The 22,193-nt window shown below is 40.6% G+C and overlaps 1 long non-coding RNA gene and 1 pseudogene across 1 annotated transcript in view; one reads left to right on the top strand and one right to left on the bottom strand.

Moving 5' to 3' along the window:
* The window catches only part of LOC142865901 (uncharacterized), a 161,494-nt gene that overhangs the window by 53,347 nt on the left and 85,954 nt on the right, over nt 1-22,193 (bottom strand). The gene's annotated exons all lie outside the window — the stretch shown is intronic.
* LOC142865932 (alpha/beta hydrolase domain-containing protein 17C-like) lies at nt 8,517-9,322 on the top strand (annotated as a pseudogene).

The raw sequence follows: 22,193 nt of genomic DNA, 5'->3' as shown, positions 1-22,193 counted from the left end.
GGAATCCTCAAAGAAGGTTGCTGCTGTGCAAGGTAGGCCCAAGTCAGCCAGGGGGCACAAACCCAATAGCTTCAACCAGAAAGCCATGTGGCTATGACTTATTGAAGTGGTCCCCAAAGCTGAAATTGATGGTGTTAGCCATAAGGATCTTGCTGCCCAAAATAAAGTGTGGAGGGGAAAACACATCGTTAGTTTGGTTGAATCATAAGCAGCTGCCACACTGCCTAAATGCAGTCTATTTTATTTATTAGCGCAGAGCCACTCTCTCCCTCCACGTCCCTGATCCCTCCCTCGTCCTCTACCCCAACCTCAGCTACTTTCAGAAGAAAGATGATTAGATGTGGGGCCAAGGATTTCCTGACCCCAGAGAGAATTGAAAACCATATATCCATCTATCCAAAGAGAATTCTGGGAAAGTGAGGGACTCAAATTGTTATGGCTCTGTTAAAAACAGGTGCTCAAGTCACTATCCTCCCTGGACCTGTGGAAGGCAGAAGCTATCAGATCCAGCTAATGGTGCTTAGGCAGAGTTCAGAGTAGGGAAGGAAATCTAACTTGTGGGTGGGGTCCCTTGGGCCAATTCAATGTACTGTGGTTGTTGCTTCTGCATCTGAATGTATAGTAGGAATTAATGTGTTATGTCCCCATCCCATAAGTGCTAGGGGGATTTTAAAGATTGGGGAGAGTGGCATATAGAGAAATGGTCATGGGAAGTATAAATTTATTCTCAACCCACTTTCCTGTCTGTTGCCTGGTGGTCCGACAGAAACTAAAGAATTCCAGGAAGAGAATGGGAAATCACAGCCTTGATTTAGGACTTAAAGGCATCAGAGTTGGAAAGCAATGTAGTACCTCAGTACAACTCTGTATGGCCAGTGAAAAAACTAACAGGAACTAAAGGCTTAAGAGTAGATTATTGGTGACTGATTTGTTGTTGTTTTCATAGCCTTTGTTGTCCCAGACATTGTGACTGCAACAGAATCCATTACGCAGGCTGACAACATTTGTTTTGCTCCCTTAGACTTTACCAACACCTCTGTGCCAGCTCACTGACACTCGAGGATCAAGATCAGTTCACATTCACGTAGCATGACGTTGAACATATGTTTATAGTATTCCCCCAGAGGTAGCTAAGCTCCCCTGCCATTTGCCACCAGTGGGTGAATCAGGATTTAGCGTAAGTTCCTCTACCCTTCCATGTCCAAAGCTTTCACTATACAGATGATGCCTTGTTGGCTTACCAAGCAAAGTTTCTTGGGACCATGTGGACAGATTTATAATGTTCAATCCCTCTGGTGGTCATGGAAAAACTGCACTTTGCCTTCCTAAACCAAAAAGGAAGCTTAGCACCTTTTTGGACCCTTTGGGTACTGGACTGGAGGCAGTGTGTATCTCACTCAGGCATGCTACTTGGTCTTTATATCAGTTAACCTACTGAATCAGCATCCTTTGAGTGGGGCTTAAACCAACAGGCTGTATTTGAAGCTGTTCTGCAAGCTTTGGCATACTCTCTACATTTAGGGTTCCATAAACTTAATGATCATGATGGATGATTTTACTGATTAAAGTCTTTAGCAAGGGGAAGCAGCTTCCATGCAGAAATGCCCCTTGGAATTTGGGACTAGCTGCCTTCCTGAAATGGCTACTAGAAACAACCCTTTTGAAAAGCAGCTATTAGCTTGCTACTTGGCTCTCGTTAAAACTGAACACCTGACTCATGGAGGCCTTATGACTCTCTAGCTTTATAGACCCATTTTGGGGCAGGGCAACTCAGATTCAATGACTAATAGAATGGGATGGGCCCAATAAGCTTCATTTGTCAAAAGGAAATAGTATTCAAGAAAGCAGCTGACTTGGCTCAAGGAGCATCTTGACTTAGATGAAAAAGTGACAGGTATCCCCACTGGAGATAAATTATCCCCCACTCTGTTGCCTGAAGCAAAGCTAGTGGCTCAGTGGGACTCTTGATTCACAGAAGTTCCTCTAATGCCTGGGTTTAGTTCACTGATGGTTCAACTCAACTGAAACTCAGTGGTGTCCACTGGAATGCTGCAGTTATTCAACCTCACCGCCAGTTATGCAGAACCAAAAATGAACGTGGCTCCACTTAAAAGGCAGAACTCAAGGCCACCCTCATGGTTCTGACCAATACTCCCTTTGATGAACCTTGTTATGTTTTTACTGACTTCTCAGCTTTTGCCAATGGCCAGTTGTTTGGTTTGCCACATGGAAAACTATAGCCTGACAGATTAAGGACAACTCTCTTTGAACCATGTACTGTGGATACAAATCACGGCTACTAATCAAATCCTCTGGGTCATTCATGTAGATGCCTAGGGAAAGGCTTGTTCTCTGACGAGACCACTCAAGCTGCTAATCAAGCCTGCAGTTCCCAGATCACCAGCATTGCTGCCTGGATCAGCAATGGCAAGACATCCACCCTCATAAATTGGACATAAAATAAAATACTTTATGTTTCTGAAGCAGAGGCTATCATGGCATATTGTGTCTCCTGTCAAAAGTTGACCCTTTTGTCTCACAGTGAAGGAGGCCACATTGCACAGGTCATTGACTCCACCTGTTCCTGGAAGATTGACCATATTGGACCTTTGATCCTCTCTTGGGCCTGTCAGTGGGGCCTCAATGCTGTTGACACTTTTTCAGGTTACTGTGTTGCTGTTCCAATCTGATCAGCTAAGTCCAAACGAATCACTGTGACCCTTGAAGCTAATCTATGTCATGTGATCAGCTTCCCAGACCATTTGCAGGCTGATAATAATGCCCCTTTTATCGCAAAAGCCATGTACAATGGGCTGATTGTCAAGGTATTCAATGGGCCTTCCATACTCCCTACCATCCACAGGCATCTGGTATTGTGAAGTTTGACCAGCCTTCTCAAAAATCAACTTTCCTTCCTTTACTTCCTCCTGGTCTACATACCTTAGGAAGGCAATTTGGTTATTGAATGCAGTTGTCCCCAGAAAGAAATCTTCCCTTCTCAGCTATTTCCTGAGTAATGATCATAACAAAAGGGGTAGGGTTTATAGAGATCTATTTTGAAAATTCAGAATGCTTTCCTGACCATTTCTAGGCATGCTCCTTTTGCTTCTTTCTTTCCGTTAATAGCAACCCCAAACCATATTGGTTGATACACTCTCTGGGTGGTAGCTCAGCCCAAAATGAGAGTAGGGTATTGAAATTTAATTCTGCTTCAGTCATCTAGATTCTCTTGCTGGACTGCCATGGTATACATTATAAAGATAATATTAATAACAACTTGGTTATGTACACAGCTCACCAAGTCCTCCTATAATGATTCACATAGGTCAAAGTAGAGAACATAATGGGTCTCTGTAAGTTTTATAAAAATATCCTTGTCCCTCTTGCATCTGACCCTTGTGAACAAAAGGTCTAGGTATGAGTAATGGATGACTGGGAAAGGTGAAGTTATAACTGCTGGAATGGGCCACATGAATTTTGTGGAGGTGGAGGGAGAACAACAATGCTAGCACCTGGGGAGGGAACACCTCAGGTGCCCAGATGAACAGAGGAGGAAGGCCTCCTCTAGGATTACACGCCTGTGTAATCTGGGAGGCCGAGGCGGGCGGATTGCTTGAGGGCAGGAGTTTGAACCCGGCCTGAGCAAGAGTGAGACCCCATCTCTACTATAAATAGAAAGAAATTAATTGGCCAACTAATATATATAGAAAAAATTAGCCGGGCATGGTGGCACATGCCTGTAGTCCCAGCTACTTGGGAGGCTGAGGCAGAAGGATCGCCTGAGCCCAGGAGTTTGAGGTTGCTGTGAGCTAGGCTGATGCCACGGCACTCACTCTAGCCTGGGCAACAAAGTGAGACTCTGTCTCAAAAAAAAAAAAAAAAGATCTTTTGTCTTTTAGAATCACCCCCAGAGCCTTCCTCAGGAAGGAAAAATGTCCTGTGTGGCTCTCCATAACTGTTTTGCTTGTGCACTTTAAATTAAACTGACTTCTGGGTCTGCTGTCCTCCGCCAGACAGCTCTGACCACAATTTGATCACCATTGTCCTTTATCTTACTGAGAAGTCTATCAGAAACAGCAGAGGAGGGACCTAGCTGACAAACTTTCACACAAACCACTTGTCAGCACCTCCGGATATCATCCCCTACCCCATTCTCATAGCCATCACTTGATCATTCCATGAGGTAGACAAATGGCCCCCAGCTGGTGGTATAGAAAAATAGGCTGGATTGATTGCCTTTCAGACAAGCTCTCCAAAATGAGGACTAGACTCAATTTATTCAGACAGCACTGGGAACCATAAAGTGCACCAGCTTCCCAGAAGGTCACATTGGAGACACTATTAATCTGTGCTCCTCATCTGATATAGATTCTACTTGAGGGCAATAATTGTCAAGCTTAAATGACAGGTATCCTCATCACATCCCTTTAGTTCACCCTTTCCCTGAGGGACCCTTTATCTCTCATCCCTGCCATGCTTGTTGTTTGTTTTTACTTCATAGCAGCCAAACCATTACTGCAAGCTTACCACTTTAGTTTCAGCTTTCTCTTTGTCTTATCCCCCTTTCAGATTTAATTATTTTATCTCAGTTATGCATTTTAAGGAATATCTGTTATATTTTATCCAGAATCCCCATGTATTTGAAGTTCCTTTTTTTTTTTTTCTTTTGAAGAGACAGGGTCTTGCTTTGTCACTCAGGCTGGAGTGCAATGACAAGATCATAGCTCACTGCAGCCTTGAACTTCTGGGCTCAAGCAATTCTCCTGCCTCAGCCTCCCAAGTAGCTGAGACTACAGGTGTGTGCCACCATGCATGGCTAATTTTTTTCATTTCTTAAAGAGATGGTGTCTCGCTATGTTGCCCAGGCTGGTCTTGAACTCCTGGCTTCAAATGATCCTCCTGCCTCAGCCTCCTGAGTGGCTGGTATTACAGGCATGAGCCACCACGCCCAGCAGTTGAAGGTTTTTTTTAAGATAACTGGCATGAAACAGAAATGTCCTCTCTGGTTTACTCCTTTTCTCTTTTCTATATAGTTCTTCTTTAACTCTTAGTTTCTCCCAATTCACAGTTTCCACTTGTTTATAATCCGAGTTTGTCTTTACCCTTAATGGTCCCAGCACTAATTCATGGCCTTTCTCTAGACATATGCTCATCTGCAGCTTCCTTTGCCATCTGTTTCATATTTTTCAGTTCATATGCCCAAAAGAGGTAATATTATAAAGACAGTTTGGCTTTGGGGGCCAGGCTACACCATAGGTTCCTGGCCTGCCTATGGACTGACTGCTGCTCATCGGTCAGATGCCCGCTCTGGCCAAGTCTGCTATGACCATGATTGGTGGTAAGGAAGACGGGAACACAGGGTCACATGGAACAAATATGGAGCAGCTCTCTCAACAGGAGCTGAAGGTGGGATAGATTCTCTTAGACAGAATTATGGGTAGAGAAGCCATTGGATATATCTAGAGTTTGCTGTAGACAGAGCAACCTCTTTGGAACCTGTATCTTCTCTTTCTGCAGAGGGAGGGAGCAAGAATACAATTGGTTGGTGAGTAAGTAGAAGGTGAAAAAGCAGAGACTACTGAGTATGAACTATTCTAGGAGTCTTTAACTTTTTTGCTTATGAATCCCTTAAAAGAAATTTTTTAACAAACCAACTATTTACTTTTCTACACATTTGGAAGTTATCTAATATTTTCCCTTCTAAGTTTAAACAGCTGCAAATTATGTATATTAGTTATGGTGAAGAGTTATGTGCTGTGACAAGGAGATCCCCAACATTTAGTAGCTTAAAAAATAAGGAATTTTCTCTCTTTTTCATATAATGATTTCAAATTTCAGTGGTTCACTGTTGACATGTGGCTTCTAATATCACTCTAGTCATTACAAGTCCAGCCAGCAGGGAGAAAGAGCAGAATTCCAGGGCCACGGCATTTCTCTTAAGCAAGGGAAGCTGAAGTTGCTACATCATTTCTGCTCACAATCTATCGGAGAAATCTTTTTTTTTTTTTTTTTTTTTTTGAGACAGAGTCTCGCTTTGTTGTCCAGGCTAGAATGAGTGCCATGGCGTCAGCCTAGCTCACAGCAACCTCAAACTCCTGGGCTCGAGCGATCCTTCTGCCTCAGCCTCCCGAGTAGCTGGGACTACAGGCATGTGCCACCATGCCCGGCTAATTTTTTATATATATATCAGTTGGCCAATTAATTTCTTTCTATTTATAGTAGAGACGGGGTCTTGCTCAGGCTGGTTTTGAACTCCTGACCTTGAGCAATCCGCCCGCCTCGGCCTCCCAAGAGCCAGGATTACAGGTGTGAGCCACCGCGCCCGGCCTTATCGGAGAAATCTTTGTCACATGACTATGGCTTTGCTCCAAGAGAAACTGGAAAATTTGTCCTAGGCAGGGCAGCCACATCCTAGCTACAACTCTATTGTTATGAAAGAAGGGAGAATGGATTTTAGTGAGTGTGGCTCCTCATGGTCTATAGATCTACAAACTAAAAGACTAGTTATTTGTTCCCTTCCTCCTCAGTATCCAATGGTGATGTGGGAACAGGATAACCATAATGTAAACCATTCAAAAACAGAATTAGAAGCACTAATAGTCACTGGTTCATAGTGATTGTTAAGCCCACTTAGCAGGTAATGCAAAGCCTCCCAGCCCTGACAGTAGATGAAACTCCTTGACCAGACTATCTCACTGTCCCTGATTCTGTTGATGGAGAGAATTCTCTTGATCACTGTCCTGAGGGAGGGCCTGGTTTTGTTCTATGGGGTGTTCATCTTTGTCTGTCATTCCTCATGATCATATACAAAGAGGAATTTGGGGAAATACCCTTCTTGGGAGCTGTATGATTTTCACAACCTGGTTCTTGCTGTTGCAAGTTTTCCCAAACATTATCATCCTTTGTAATGCTGCATTAGTAATGCTCCACTATTATCTCTGGGAATTCCCCAGCCATTGGCGATACTTTGCAAGTTTTTTTTTGTTTTTTTTGTTTTTTTTTTTTGAGACAGAGTCTAGCTTTGTTGCCCTGGCTAGAGTGAGTGCCATGGCGTCAGCCTAGCTCACAGCAACCTCAAACTCCTGGGCTCAAGCAATCCTTCTGCCTCAGCCTCCCGAGTAGCTGGGACTACAGGCATGCGCCACCATGCCCAGCTAATTTTTTTCTATATATATTAGTTGGCCAATTAATTTCTTTCTATTTTTAGTAGAGACGGGGGTCTCGCTCTTGCTCAGGCTGGTTTCGAACTCCTGACCTCGAGCAATCCTCCCGCCTCGGCCTCCCAGAGAGCTAGGATAACAGGCGTGAGCCACCACGCCCGGCCACTTTGCAAGTTTTGATGCTGACATTATCTTGATCTTACCAGAAAAATGTGAACCTTTGCTAATATAAAATTCATGCCTTGCTGCTCTTGCCTTTTCGCAAATACAACTTTTCATTTTAAAGCCAAATAATGGTGTAATATTTTAAAAAACATTTTAAATGGCGACTGAACTTAACATGTATCAATAGTACATACAACTCAAGTGATGGCAATATGAATTGCATGGCTAAATTCCTGCATGTTTCAATAAATACATCAGGATAGATGCTTGACAAAGAGAGTTTGTAATTCACTATCAATTGTAAAACACTCTTGATTTCTAGAATGTTAAAATGTAAAAAAAAAAAGCGTGTCTTAGAATTGAAATATGAAAGTAGGTGTCTATTTAGTTTGCTTTCAGTCACTTTCATATGCCAGTATACACAATCAAAGTAATTTTCTGGACATAATTCTTAGATCTGCTTTACTCTTTGCTTCCTTATTGTCTCCATGACTCTCATCTCTTATTAATGACAGCTAACTTGATGCCATCTGAAACAGTAGGCTCTGTGGGGGGAGGGGTGATGATCATGATCTGATCCTTGCCACAGTGCTGGATCCATTGTTTGTCTTTCTGCTTGATGTGGAGGTTTTAATGAGTCTCAAAATAAACTCTGAATAAGAGACTTATCTCTTGAGTCCAGAAACAATCGGATTTTCCAATCTGTGAGGCTTTTAATATAAAGATTCTCTCTATTCCTTTTCACCTCTGTTTGCAGACTGACCACTTCCTGCCTGACCTCATCTCTTTCTTGTAATACTTTGCTAAACCACTGCAAGTTAGCATTCTGCCTCTTGCCCTAGAGCTACTGGCTTGATAGGCACATGGTCTGCCTTGCAAATTAATATAGGTAACAGTTGCCAGTTGTCTTGAGATGCCCAGATTTATGGCTCAAACTATTAATATTTCTTCATCATTCACTGCCTGATCATTAAGCAAATACTGCAAAATTTAGGTTTTTGTTATATATAGCAGTGCTCCACTTTCATGGTACCAATTCTTATATTAGTTAAGGAAGAAGCTCCTTAAAATTTAGGAGGCCTAAAAAAAAAAAAAGGAGGCACTCTCTGAGCTCACTTGCTCTGCACCTGCCCTCCCTCCTTCTAGGGCCATCCAGCCATTCCCTGGGGCAGTGAATGCCTGGCTGCCCAGATGTCTGAGCCAGGCCCCAGGATGAATGGCTTCTTTCTGCGTGAGCTGTGCTGGCTCCTGTGCTGCCCGCCTGCCCAAGCCACATCACTGCCAAGCTGATCTTCCTGCCGCCTCAGCCCACCTACACAGTGCTAGTGCCCGAGCCTATTGTCCCGGACAGACAGCAGTACTTGCAGTGCAAGCTCCATGCTGTCAAGGTCTTCTCACGCATGGGGGCGGGGGACAACGGGCTCCCGGTACATGCTGCTCTTCTAGCATGGCAACACAGTGGACGTGGACCAGATGTGCAGCGTCTGTATTGGCCTCTGCTGGCACATCAACTGCAATATCTTCTCCTGTGACTACTCAGGCTACGTCGTCAGCTTGGACAAGCCTTCTGAGGCACTCCGTGGCAGGCGCTGCACACCTGGTATAGCGTTAAGTCCTGAGAATATTATCCTCTATGGTCAGAGCACTGGCACTGTCCCCACCGTAAAACTGGCTTTGCAATATGAGTGTGCAACGGTAATTCTCTGTTCCCCCTGATGTCTGCCTTGCTTGTGGCTTTTCTGGATACCAGGAAAACATACTGCTTTTATGCTTTCCCCGGCATTGACAAGATATCTACAGTCACCTCTTCTGTGTTGGTCATTCACCATGCGGAGGGTGCGGTCATTGATTTCTCCCATGGCCTAGCGATGTAGGAGCACTGTCCCTGCACTGTGGAGCCCCTCTGGGTTGGGACTGGCCATTATGACAGAGAGCTTTATGTACAATACCTAGAGAGACTAAAACAGTTCATATCTCATGAACTTCCTAATCCCTGAAGACGACGACTCTATTTTACCTCATGTACTGTGAAGAGTCCTCTGTTTTGCACATGCTTCAACTGGATAGCTGTAATGGCTTGAGAACCACAAAGAAGTGTCCAACCTTTAGGGTGTTCTAATCAAAAAGCTGATGAAATCTCAGCCTTTTGTACTGAAAGGTTGTTTTACTAATTCCCATAATATGTTAAACTGAACAGTCGTGATTCCCAGCTTCATTACCTTGCAGGAATGGGAATGAGAGCTGAATGTAGGGACAGTTTTCTAGTGCTATATAAAATATGGTCATATCTTTTTCTTAACCCTACCTGTCATTTCTGATTCACTTATGCAGGACTCAACCCTGTCTCCACCAGTGTTCTCACTATTTGACATGCAGCTGTCTTTCAGCCAGTGGATTCATGGGGTTAATCCATTTGTGAAGCTGTGATAGTATAACTAGAAAACTATTGTGGGGAAAATCCCTTTATTAATTTTTGTTACCATGCTGATCTTTCCCTAAACAAATGAATTGAAGGGCAATCTCCTGGAACTATCATGAACGGCCTGATCAACTGTAACTATATAAATATAACTGAAATATTCTTAAAAGGAAACTAGAAGTTTTTTAAAGTATAAATATATTACTAGCCAGCACAGTTTTAATATTTTGATTGTCTAGTTGGTTTAACAAAGACCCTAGCTGACTTTCCTTCTGTAAAATCCTCCTTGTAGGCTTTTTAAAAGTACTATACATATTTGCAATCCCATTGTGCATAGATTTTTAATGGGTATTTTTCTTATGTCAGGCTACAACAATGAACTACAAATTCCTTGTCTGTAATGTAAATATGCTTTGATGAATTTATGTAATTAAAATTTCACCAAGCTAAAAACAAAAAACAAAGAAGTCTATTTCTCTCATATCATATTCTGACCTGAGGATTCCAGGTCTCTACATAGTCAGACAGGGATCTAGGCTTCTGACAGATCTGCCATCTTTAAGATGAGACTTCCAAGGTCACTGTAGTCATTTCCATTGCAGCCAGTGGAACAACAGAAGGAAGGATCATCCAGGACCAGGAAATGTCTCTTAAGCAATAGACTTGTACTCATTATTTCTGCTCAAATTTCACTGATGAGAACTAAATCCTATGGTCACATTCAAAACCTAAAGAAAGAAACTGAGGCAAAATGAATATAGATAGAGAGTTTATTTGGGTCAAGGTTGAGGACTGCAGCTGGGTAAACACTGGGAAGTGCTGTTTGGCCTTTGTTACAAGCAAGTTTTTAAATGTAAAAGAGAACAAACATTGAGTGGACTGATACAAAGTTGTTTGATAGGAATTCTCATTGGTTTACAGAAATAGCATTGATTAGTGATTAGGTATACACTGTTGAGCTATAGGGTATGAGTTATGGTGTCCAGTATATGGCATTGTTAGGTTAATTTATAGATACTTGCCATCAGTCAGTCTAGAGCTCATATAGCAAGTGGCCTGGAAAGGCTATTACTTAGCTCAATGCCAGAGTGAGATGTGACTGCTGTCACATTCCAATGCCTCTCTGGGCCCAATAATTTAAATGGGCTTGCATTCTTTACATAAAAATTTCTTTTCTCTCTCAACATCTAGTTTTAAGGGAGACTAGGAAATTTAGTCCCTAGTTGGGTAGCCATATCTCAGTTACCATAATGGAGAGAATAGATTTCCATCACAGGATATAATTTCCAACATATTAAAATTGACATTTTAAAATAAAATGTACATCATTTTATCAAATGTACCCAATGGATCCTGAATTCTGTAGTAATTTAATATCCAGCACTATCAATTTTTTAAAAGACCTGAACAAGCTCTTCTTTAACAGCTAGATATATTGCATTTTTCCTTTCTCTCCTAGAAGTCATAATTCCATTTCACCTCCCCCACAAAATATTATGCTAATATAATATAATTTTAGGTTTGAAAACCTTTTATTAATCATCCTATTATACTTTTCTGAAATAAAAATATATATGTGTGTACATATATATACATGTACAAAAGTATATACATAGATATATTTGAAATTAAAATAAATGTTTAATTTTCTTTGACCAAAAGGCTCTAAGTGTTAAATAATTATTCTTCTAGATTAAGTTATCATTATATTAATTAGTAGTACCCAATTGATTAAAACAACATAAATTTATTACAGATTTAAAAAATTAATTATTAAACCATATTCACTTAATAAGTTGGATGGACTTTTTTTAATACCTCATGTATCCATGGCTGACTAGTATTTATGGCTAAATTGAGACATGTTCACCATCAATTATATCTCTATTTTTCTTTTTTTTTTTTTGAGACAGAGTCTCACTGTGTTGCCCAGGTTAGAGTGCCATGGCATCAGCCTAGTTCACAGCAACCTCAGACTACTGGGCTCAATCAACCCTCCTGCCTCAGCCTCCTGAGTAGCTGGGACTACAGGCATGCACCACCATGCCCGGCTAATTTTTTCTATATGTTTTTAGGTGGCCAATTAATTTCTTTCTATTTATAATAGAGATGGGGTCTCACTCTTGCTCAGGCTGGTTTCGAACTCCTGAGCTTGAGCGACCTATTTTTCATTTTTATAAATGCAAGCACTGAGAAAAATTATTCATATAAATAAGTAAATAGTAATAGAAGGAGTTTTGTTATAGTAACATTACTCAATTCTTTGAACTCCTTGTCAGGGAACTGGCAACTATGCTCAGGGCACACACAAGGTGGAAAGTTTAATAGAAATTCTTCACCTATAATGCCAGCACCCTACAGGCAGGACCACCATTCATACTGTAGTCTACAACATGTTTACTAAAAATGTGAATGGTGCCTTCTGGAATGAAACAATATGGAGGCCCCACCCAAAAAATTTATTCCATTAATGTAAAGGTGATCAGGAAGTACTCAGTATCTCAGTACTCAGTACCCAGTATCTCAGTACTCAGTATCTCAACTTCAGGGAAAATTAAAGAAAATAGAATGATTTGATTTTCTATGGAAAAAATTATAAAACTTTATTAGGAGATATTAAAGATCAAAATGAATTGAGAAATATACCATGTTCATGGGTTAGAAGACTAATTGTAAAAATGTCATTTCTCCCCCAGGTGATCCATAGATTCAATGCAAACCTAATCAAAACCCCAAGAGACATTTGTGGAAGCTGAGAAGCTGATTCCAAAATTTATATGGAAATGCAAATAGATAAGAATATCTAAATTACTCCTGAAGAACAAGGCAAGGAGAACTGCCCTACCAGATAAAAAGTCAATATAAAGGTATAGTAATTAAGGTGGTATGGTATTGTACTACAGATAAAGAGACCAATGGAACAGAATAGAAAGCCTAGAAATAGGCCTACACAAATCAGAGACATGATATATAGCAGAGGTGGTATTCCAGATCAGTGAAAAAAGATGCATTGTTCAATAAATTGTCTGAGACAATTGGATCTCTGTGTGTAAAAGGAAAAAATAAGTAAATTGGACTCCTATCTCACACCACACACAAAAATCAATTCCAGATAGACTAAAGACACTGCCAAGTAAATTTATGCATCTTTTTTTCTCTCATGACAAACCAGAGTGGTAAATTTTTGGTCAGAGGGGTAGAGCATTTAGATCTCTTCTCATTCATTTATTTCAATGGTGGTGTATGCCAAAGACAAATAGGGCTATCTTGGTCACATATTGTTCCAATCTCTGCCATGATCTCTTTGGGGTCTATAGCTTATGTTTAAGGCTGGGGCAGCAGGCAGCACAGAGAGGGAAAACCACCTCTGCTTGCGATGCCAGAGTAATCATAGCTAGTTCTGCTTTCCCTGCCCCAGCTTTAGCAAGAGAGAATTGATTCCACAAAGCCATGTCCATATGGGCAGTGTCAGGGAAAACATTAACTATTATCTGATCAGATAAAGCTGTGTGGAGGAGACAACCAGACTGGATAATTCTGGTCAATAAATATGTGCAAGATCACATCTGGCTTTCTTCACAGCCCAGATTCACTCCATAAATGTGGACCTTCCCAATCTCAGAGATGTTAGAAAGGGGGCAAAGTAAAAGATCACTAAGGTCCAAATTCCCGAATCGTTGGAACTTACACTCTCAGTAGGTTGGGGTTGCTGCATGTGCTGTGCTCCCATTTGTCACTTCTCTCTGATGAACTTCTGAGAAAAGACCATGACTCACGTTAAAGTCCCAGGCCCTCATGTAAGGGAGGCCTCAGGGACTATTGTTTGGACTAGGGAACTCTGTCTCTACCTGGCTGTGCTATTCCAAGAGAGGCAGGGCTAACAGCAGCTAAATAATTCCTTCCTTAGACCCTGGGGTGGGACTGCTGAAAAGTTCTATTATGGAGATTAGCTCTTCTCCTGCAGACCTCTCCCACTACAGGAGGTTCAGTGGAATCAGCACTGGCCCCATCATCTATCCTAAATATTGTCTGTTGACCTTCAGCTCCACACTCACCCCATCACCAGGGCTGGAAGCCTACAAACCACATTTCCCAGACTCCTTTGCCAGCTGGGCTCTGACAACAGGAGGCAGTCATGTTAGATTAGAAGGCAGGAAGAAGGTGGAAGCCATTCTGCTTGTGGAGCTGCAGTGGCAGCAGTGGCCTAGGTAATATCAGTAGTATGGGCTTGTGAGCTTCAGTTTCTGGGTGGCAGCAATTTTCTGATATTGGCTAACACCCTCTCCTCTGGAATAATAGCAGTTTCCTTGGGGTCTGAGCCACACCAACCCCTTTTACTCCTTTAACCCTTCCAACACCTTTGTAACTAATTCCCTGCATTAAAGCCCTCTTAAATGTTCATTAAATGTTCTTAACAGGAAACTGATACAGCCCTGGGCAATTCTTTTAACCTCTCTAAACCTCTTGAAATGTGGATTCAACTAGAAGGATGTTAATTTAGCACTTATTAAGTTCTTTTTTTTTTTTTTTTTTTGAGACAGAGTCTCACTTTGTTGCCCAGGCTAGAGTGAGTGCCATGGCATCAGCCTAGCTCACAGCAACCTCAAACTCCTGGGCTCAAGCAATCCTTCTGCCTCAGCCTCCCGAGTAGCTGGGACTATAGGCATGCACCACCATGCCCGGCTAATTTTTTCTATATATATTAGTTAGCCAATTAATTTCTTTCTATTTATAGTAGAGACGGGGTCTTGCTCTTGCTCAGGCTGGTTTCGACCTCCTGACCTCGAGCAATCCTCCAGCCTCGGCCTCCCAGAGTGCTAGGATTACAGGCGTGAGCCACCGCGCCCGGCCAGCACTTATTAAGTTCTGAGCAGAATACTGCCTGGGATATAAAGATGTCTGACTTGACTTTGGACAGTCTAGAAGAGATGGTTATAAATGTCCACAGATGTAAGTTGGAAAAAGACCAATGTCAAAATAAGAATATATTTCTGAAGCCATCAGATCTTCTCTGAACAGTGTTACGATACAATAACAACAATAATAATAGCAAGGCTGGCCGGGCACGGTGGCTCGTGTCTATCATCCTAGCACTTTTGGAGGCCAAGTCAGGAGGATCAAATGAGGCCAGGAGTTCGAGACCAACCTGAGCAACACAGTGAGACCTCTGTCTCTGAAAAAAATAATTAGCTGGGTGTGGTAGCACACTCCTGTAGTCCCAGCTACTTGGGAGGCTGAGGCAGGAGGATGGCTTGAGCCCAGGAGTTTGAGGTTGCAGTGAGCTATGATGATGCCACTGTACTCTAGCTCAGGCAACAGAGTGAGAACCTATCTCAAAAAAAAAAAAAAAAAAAAAAAAAAAGCAAGGTGCTAAGTGTTCTAAATAATTATCTAATTATCTAATGGACAAGAAAGACATTGGAAAGTGAAATATATTAATATATACAGTCATGTACCACATAACGACATTTCGGTCAACAATGGATCACAAAAATGACAGTGATTTCATGAGATTATAATGGAGCTGAAAAATTCCTATTGCCCAGTGATGTGGTAGCCATGGTAACGACCTAGTGCAACACATTAACTTTTTTATGTTTAGATACACTAATGCTTACCATTGTATTACAATTGCCTGCAGACAATAACCTCAGCCACAAGGCCACATGTGGCCCTCCAGATCCCCAAGTACAACCCCTTGACCGAATCCCAACTTCACAGAAGAAAATATCTTTATTAAAAAGATTTGTTCTGTAAAATTTGGATTCAGTCAAAAGGCCACACTCAAGGATCCAGAAGGCCACATATGGCCCTAAGGCCGCAGGTTCCCCACCCTTGGATGTTCGCAAAATGATGAAATTGCCTAATGACGCATTTCTTAGAACATATCCCCATTGTTTCACTATACACAACTGTATTTATTTCATTTGCCCAGAGTGAGCCTGGAGAAAAGAAAGATGGAGTGAATGAAATTCACACAGATCTCAGCAAGGGTGGAAAGACATTGAGCTCAGCAGCATGTACCTGGTCAGCAGTAATTTTGGCCATTGGAGCAAAGCTCCAAATAGCTCTGTTCATTTCTTAGGAACTTGAGGTCCCTCCCACCCATGCTGCTCCTTGGCCCTGAGGGCGGTGCTAGCTATTCACAAGTCTATAAGCTATGCTGAGCTGTCTATCCTCTGGGGTAGCTGGCTGGAAGTCATGGGAGAAGGGGGGGCAGGGCCTCTCAGTAGAATGTTCTGAGATGAAAGAGAATGTTGTCTCTGTACTTTGGTCATCCTGTGACCCATCCATCTGAAACAAGTAAATTTTGTTTTCAATCTAGTGATCTGTCATTTAGGGAGAGGAGTAAGAGGAAAATGGACATGGTGTAAGTGTAGTAAGATTGGTGGGCCCCTGTAAATGTTACCAAGAAATTGATATGATTCAGTACAGGGCTGAGTCAGAAGGAACAGTAATGGGGCTGTACAGACGTTGCCGGGCTCTTCTTCCCAAGGCCTAGGAGGCTGCCCTCAGCAGAGCAGGGCATTAATCTTCCCGGAAAATCATCCAGGAAATCCCAGCCTTGGTGAAGTGAGCATTTTCCCACCATCCCATAGCCTCCTTCATTTGCCATCTGATATCTGAAATCTTCCCCAGATGAGGTGTTTAGCTTTAGAACATTAATACCAGTTCCAATGTCAACAGAACTGCTCCCAGCCATTTACTCCCTAGTGCAAATGAAGAATTTACAAAGGCAGACTTCATTGGGAATAAAAGAGAAAAAGACACATGAAGATATGGACCTATTTTCTCCTGGGGGAAGATTGAGGCAGACAGTCATCTTGGGGAAAGTTTAGAGAAGGTGAAGTTTGCAATCAAAGCCAAATCCACGTTTTGGTCAGGACTGGCTCTGGCAAGGGGGTGTGGTGAAATGATCAATGGACCAGAAGTGTCACAGAGTTAATGCCCCCAGGAACAGCCCCAGTCAAAAAAGGTATAGAAATCTGGGGATAAATACTGCATGTGCAGCATTCATTTGGGCCATTCCCCACTGTAAGATGTAGGGGGCTGCCTGCTGTGCCATGAGTAATAAATACATCATTTCCTTCTAACCCAGGAGTCTTCTGCCAGCATCTATGAATCTGTGGTAAGCTAACTTGTTAGCTTGCAAGTGGGGTAATACCTCAGAACCTTCACCCCTCTTCACATTTATATCATATAACATTATATATGTATATAATCTATCTATCTATCTATCTATCTATCTATCTATCTATCTATCTATCTATCTATCTATCTATCTTTTCTGGAATTTCTCCAGTAACCATTTATTATTTTTAATACTGTTTTAAATTTATTTTTATTATTTTTTTATTTCAGCATATTATGGGGGTACAAATGTTAAGGTTACGTATATTGCCCATGCCCCCCTCCCCCTCGAGTCAGAGCTTCAAGTGTGACCATCCCTCAGTTGATGTGCATCGCACTCATTATGTATGTATATACCCATCCCCTCCTACCCCCTTCCACCTGCCTGACACCCGATAAATGTTATTCCTATATGTGCACTTAGGTGTTGATCCGTTAATACCAATTTGCTGGTGAGTACATGTGGTGCTTGTTTTTCCATTCTTGGGATACTTCACTTAGTAGAATGGGTTCCAGCTCTACCCATGAAAATACAAGAGGTGCTATATCACCATTGTTTCTTATAGCTGACTAGTACTCCATGGTATATATATACCACATTTTATTAACCCACTTATGTATTGATGGGCACTTGGGTTGTTTCCACAATTTTACAATTGTGAATTGTGCTGCTATAAACATTCAAGTGCAGATGTCTTTTTTGTAGAGTGTCATTTGATCTTTTGGGTAGATGCCCAGTAGTGGGATTGCTGGATCAAATGGTAGATCTACTTGTATTGCTTTAAGATATCTCCATATTGCTTTCTACAGAGGTTGAACTAGTTTGCAGTCCCACCAGCAGTGTAGGAGTGTTCCTATCTCTCCACATCCACTATTTTTAATATTTTAAATGAATGAATGACTCTCTACAGTTCTTGACAAAAAAACGTATGTTTTATTGACTTCCTTCTCCTTCCTGTTTCACTTCCCCCTTTCCCCACTGGTGTTTCCTAGGATCACCTCCTAAATAAACTACTAGCATTCAAATTCTTGACTCAGGGGCTTCTTGGATAACACAACCTAAGACAATCAATGCATTCCACAAATGTTTGTTCAACTACTCTCCACACTCCCAACCCTAGTCTGGAAAAGAGATTAATGCAAGTTTCCACTAGATCAGTGGACTAGGGGTCGGGTTAGAGGGGGCAGGTCAGGGAAAGGGAAAGCCTGAAGCTTTTTATATACTTCCTGCTTGTGGAGAGAGACTCCATGCATAAACCCCATGACTGCCTTTCTCACCTCCTTACCACTTTTGGATGCCCTTTCTCCTTCTTTCCATTCATCTACTTCTCAAATAATATATTCGTTTAATGACTCTGTGAAATGGTTTAGACCCCATGGAGAATGGAGTCTAATGATGGATGTGGGATGTGGTACATTTTTCTGAACAATGAATTACAGTAATAAACAGCTATCAACTACTGAGTAGAAAATATACAAAAATATTTAATTTTAAAAAGCATTCTGGTAATAAGTGCAAATAAATAAAAGGCAAGGTCAAATTAAAATGCAAAGTAGCAGCTAGACAAAAACTATAAGAGATTAAGAAGCCAGTGGGGGCCTTAAAGATAGATAGTATGGAATTTGATTCAAAATGTTTTTTTCTCATAAGCATAATAAAACACGCTATTCATATTTAAGTATTCTGCAAAATGTAATGAGGAGAGCAAATCAAATTTTAAATAATGATGCTTTTAAAAGGCAATTGGACAAAAAAGGTAATTGGACCTTTTTAAAAATCCAAATTAAAATGAACTACTGTTTTTGCATGACCTTTTAAATTGTAAAGATCTTTTCCCTCCTACCTGGAAAATCCTCTTTTTCTTCCTCAACCCTCTGTCTATTCAAACCCTGCACAGCTTTCAAAGAACTGGCTCAAGTGCCCCTCTCCTCCAGAGACCCTTCATAGCATTATATTTACTACTTGTTTTGGGACTTAATGATAATAGCTACCATTTAATAAGCATTTATTATGTGCCAAATCCTGAACTAAATCTTCAGGGGCAATTATCTCACTAAATACTCACGACAATCCTTAAGGTAGGATTGTTACATAAAAGGAAATGGAGGCCCTGAGAGGCTGAAAAACTTGTCCATGTTCACAATTACCGAGTTAGGATTCAAACCTTGGTCTTTTTCATTCAGGGATCCACTATACTGTACTGTCCCTGCACTCTGTCCTAGAGCCTTTTGAATTATCCTATGATTGGCTCATGTGACATCCCTCCCCGGGATTGTAAACTCTCTGAGATAGACATTCCTGAACATCTTTGCCTGTAATGATCAGGATCATGTGTCACATTCTACATTAACAGATTTTCTTTTAAATAATGTAACTTTTTTCCACTTATAAATTCATGAGTTGATAATTATGTTAAAAATAATCAATAAAATAGGACTTGATGGATATTTTCTTAACAGGATATATATATATATATATACACACACACACATATATACATATATATACACACATTCATCACTCCAAAGCACAGCATCTTACTTAATAAGGAAATAAGAGAGGTTTTCACACTCAAGTCAGGACCAAGATAAGGAGGCCCATTGTCTCTACTAGTTTTTAAATATTGTATTGGAGGTAGTCGATACAATAGAAAAAAATTCAAGTAGAGGCATAATAAAAGAGCATAAAGGGGAAAAAAGGTAAAATTTGTCATTTTTTGGTAGCTAATATTATTATATACCTGAAAAACCCAAAACAGTCAGTGAACAAACTACTGAAAACAAGAAGAAAATTCATTCAAATAACAGGATATCAAATTAGCATGCAGAAATCAAAAGCCTTTATATAAAACTCACAGTTAACATCACACTCACCAGCTAAAAGCTTTTCCCTTTAAGATCAGGAGCAAGACAAGAATGCCCACTCTCTCCATTTCTTTTTTTTTTTTTTTTTTGAGACAGAGTCTTGCTTTGTTGCCCAGGCTAGAGTGAGTGCCGTGGCGTCAGCCTAGCTCACAGCAACCTCAAACTCCTGGGCTCGAGTGATCCTTCTGCCTCAGCCTCCCGGGTAGCTGGGACTACAGGCATACGCCACCATGCCCGGCTAATTTTTTTTTTTTTTTATATATATCAGTTGGCCAATTAATTTCTTTCTATTTATAGTAGAGACGGGGTCTCGCTCTTGCTCAGGCTGGTTTTGAACTCCTGACCTTGAGCAATCCGCCTGCCTCATCCTCCCAAGAGCTAGGATTACAGGCGTGAGCCACAGCGCCCGGCCTTCTCTCCATTTCTATTCAATATAGTATTGGGAATCCTAACCAGAGCAATAAGGCAATAGAAAAGTAATAAAAAACATCCAAATTGGAAAGGAAAAAGTTAAATCACCCCTGTTTGTAGATGACATCATCTGATATAGACAAAACCCTAAAGACTCCACCAAAAACCTGTTAGAACTAATAAATTCAGTAAAGATGTAGCATGTGAAATTAACATACAAAAATCAAAAGCATTTCTATACACTAATAGAGAAGTATATGAAAAATAAATTTTAAAAATCTCATTTGTAATAGTTACAAAAAAAACCTTATAAATAAATTTAACCAAGGAAGTAAAAGACTTGTATACTGAAAACTATAAAACACTGATGAAAGAAATTGAAGAAGACACAAATGAATAGAAAGATATCCCATGTGCATGGATTGTTAAAATGTCCATACTACCCAAAGTGATCTACAGATTCAATGCAATCTCTATCAAAATTCCAATGACATTCTTCACATAAATAGAAAAAAAATCCTAAAATTTGTATGGAACCACAAAAGACTCTGAATAGCTAAAGCAATCTTGAGCAAAAAGAGTAAAAGTGGAAGCATCACACTACCTGCCTTCAAAAATATACCACAAAGCTATAGTAATCAAAACAGCATAGGACTGACAGAAAAACAGACACATAGATCACTAGAGTAGAATACAGAGCCCAGAATAAATCTGTGTATTTACAGTCAATTCATTTGTCAATTTTTGACAAAGGTGCCAAGAACACACAATGGGGAAAGGACAGTCTCTTCAATAAATGGAGTCAAGACAAATGGATATCCACATGCAGAAGAATGTAATTAGACCATTATCTCACACCATATACAAAAATCAACTCAACTGGGCATGGTGGCATGTATCTGTAGTCCCATATAGACGTAGCTACTAGGAAGGCTGAGGCAGGACAGTTGCTTGAGCCTAGGAGTTTGAGTCCAGCCTGTGCAACATAGTGAGACCCTGCCTCTTAAAAAAATAATAAGATTTTTAAAATTTTAAAAATCAACTCAAAATGTATTTGAGAAATAGAATAAGATATACAAATGTCCAGTAGGTATATGAAAAATGCTCAAAATCACTAATTATCAGAAAAGTGCAAATTAAAACCACACAAAGATATCACCTCACACCTATGAGAATAGCTATTATCAAAAACTACAAAGATAACAAGTGTTGGTGAAGATATGAAGAAAAGGGAACACTTGCACATTGTTGGTAGGAAAGTAAATTAGTATAGCCATTATGGTGAAGGAGCTCAGGACATTTCACAGCAAGATATGACTCCTTGGTTATAAAGAGTATTTTGATTTAAAGTCCCTTCAAGATCAACAGGCATTGGAAGGAGATTTCCCTCTATCTGCATAAACCAGACTGACCCATCAAAAAAGCAATTGACTTCCTTCCCCTCCCTGTTATCTCAATACATTGCAGGAAAGTCAATCAAGAATAATGCAACCAGACCTGGCCCAAATCATTTTAAATATAATACCTTGTTGATTGGAATACTGATACAAATAAAAAAAAATAAAAAACAAAAACAAATATAATACCTGTCTCTCAGGTTAATTTAATTTGCAAAGAGAATCATTTACAAGTTAATTTAATTTGCAAAGAGAATCATTTCAATCTGTGTCCCCCATCCATTCATCCATCCTCCCTAGCAACCATTTATTGCCCCTAAACAGAATTACCTATACTCCTCATCTCCCCCTCCCCGTTAAAAGGAGGGTAAAAAATTTTCTGGACTTCACTGGGATACTGGGTAATCACTCTGTGATTCTCCCTGTGTGCTTGGTAAACTCACGGTAAATAAACCTCTTCTTATTATTAATCTGCCTTAATTGTGAGTTGATCTTTCAGTGAACTTTCAAGGGAAAGGGGAAGTTTCCCCTCACCCTCACATGGAAAATAGTTTGGAGGCTTCTCAAAAAATTAAAAATAGAACTACTGTATGAATCAGCAATCCCACTACCGGATATGTATCCAAAGGAAATGAAATCAGTATC

This window comes from Microcebus murinus, chromosome X (assembly GCF_040939455.1).
Source record: "Microcebus murinus isolate Inina chromosome X, M.murinus_Inina_mat1.0, whole genome shotgun sequence".
In the NCBI taxonomy this organism is placed as follows: domain Eukaryota; kingdom Metazoa; phylum Chordata; class Mammalia; order Primates; family Cheirogaleidae; genus Microcebus; species Microcebus murinus.
The sequence above is the reverse complement of the archived record's forward strand: the minus strand, read 5'-3'. Positions and strand labels throughout refer to the sequence as shown.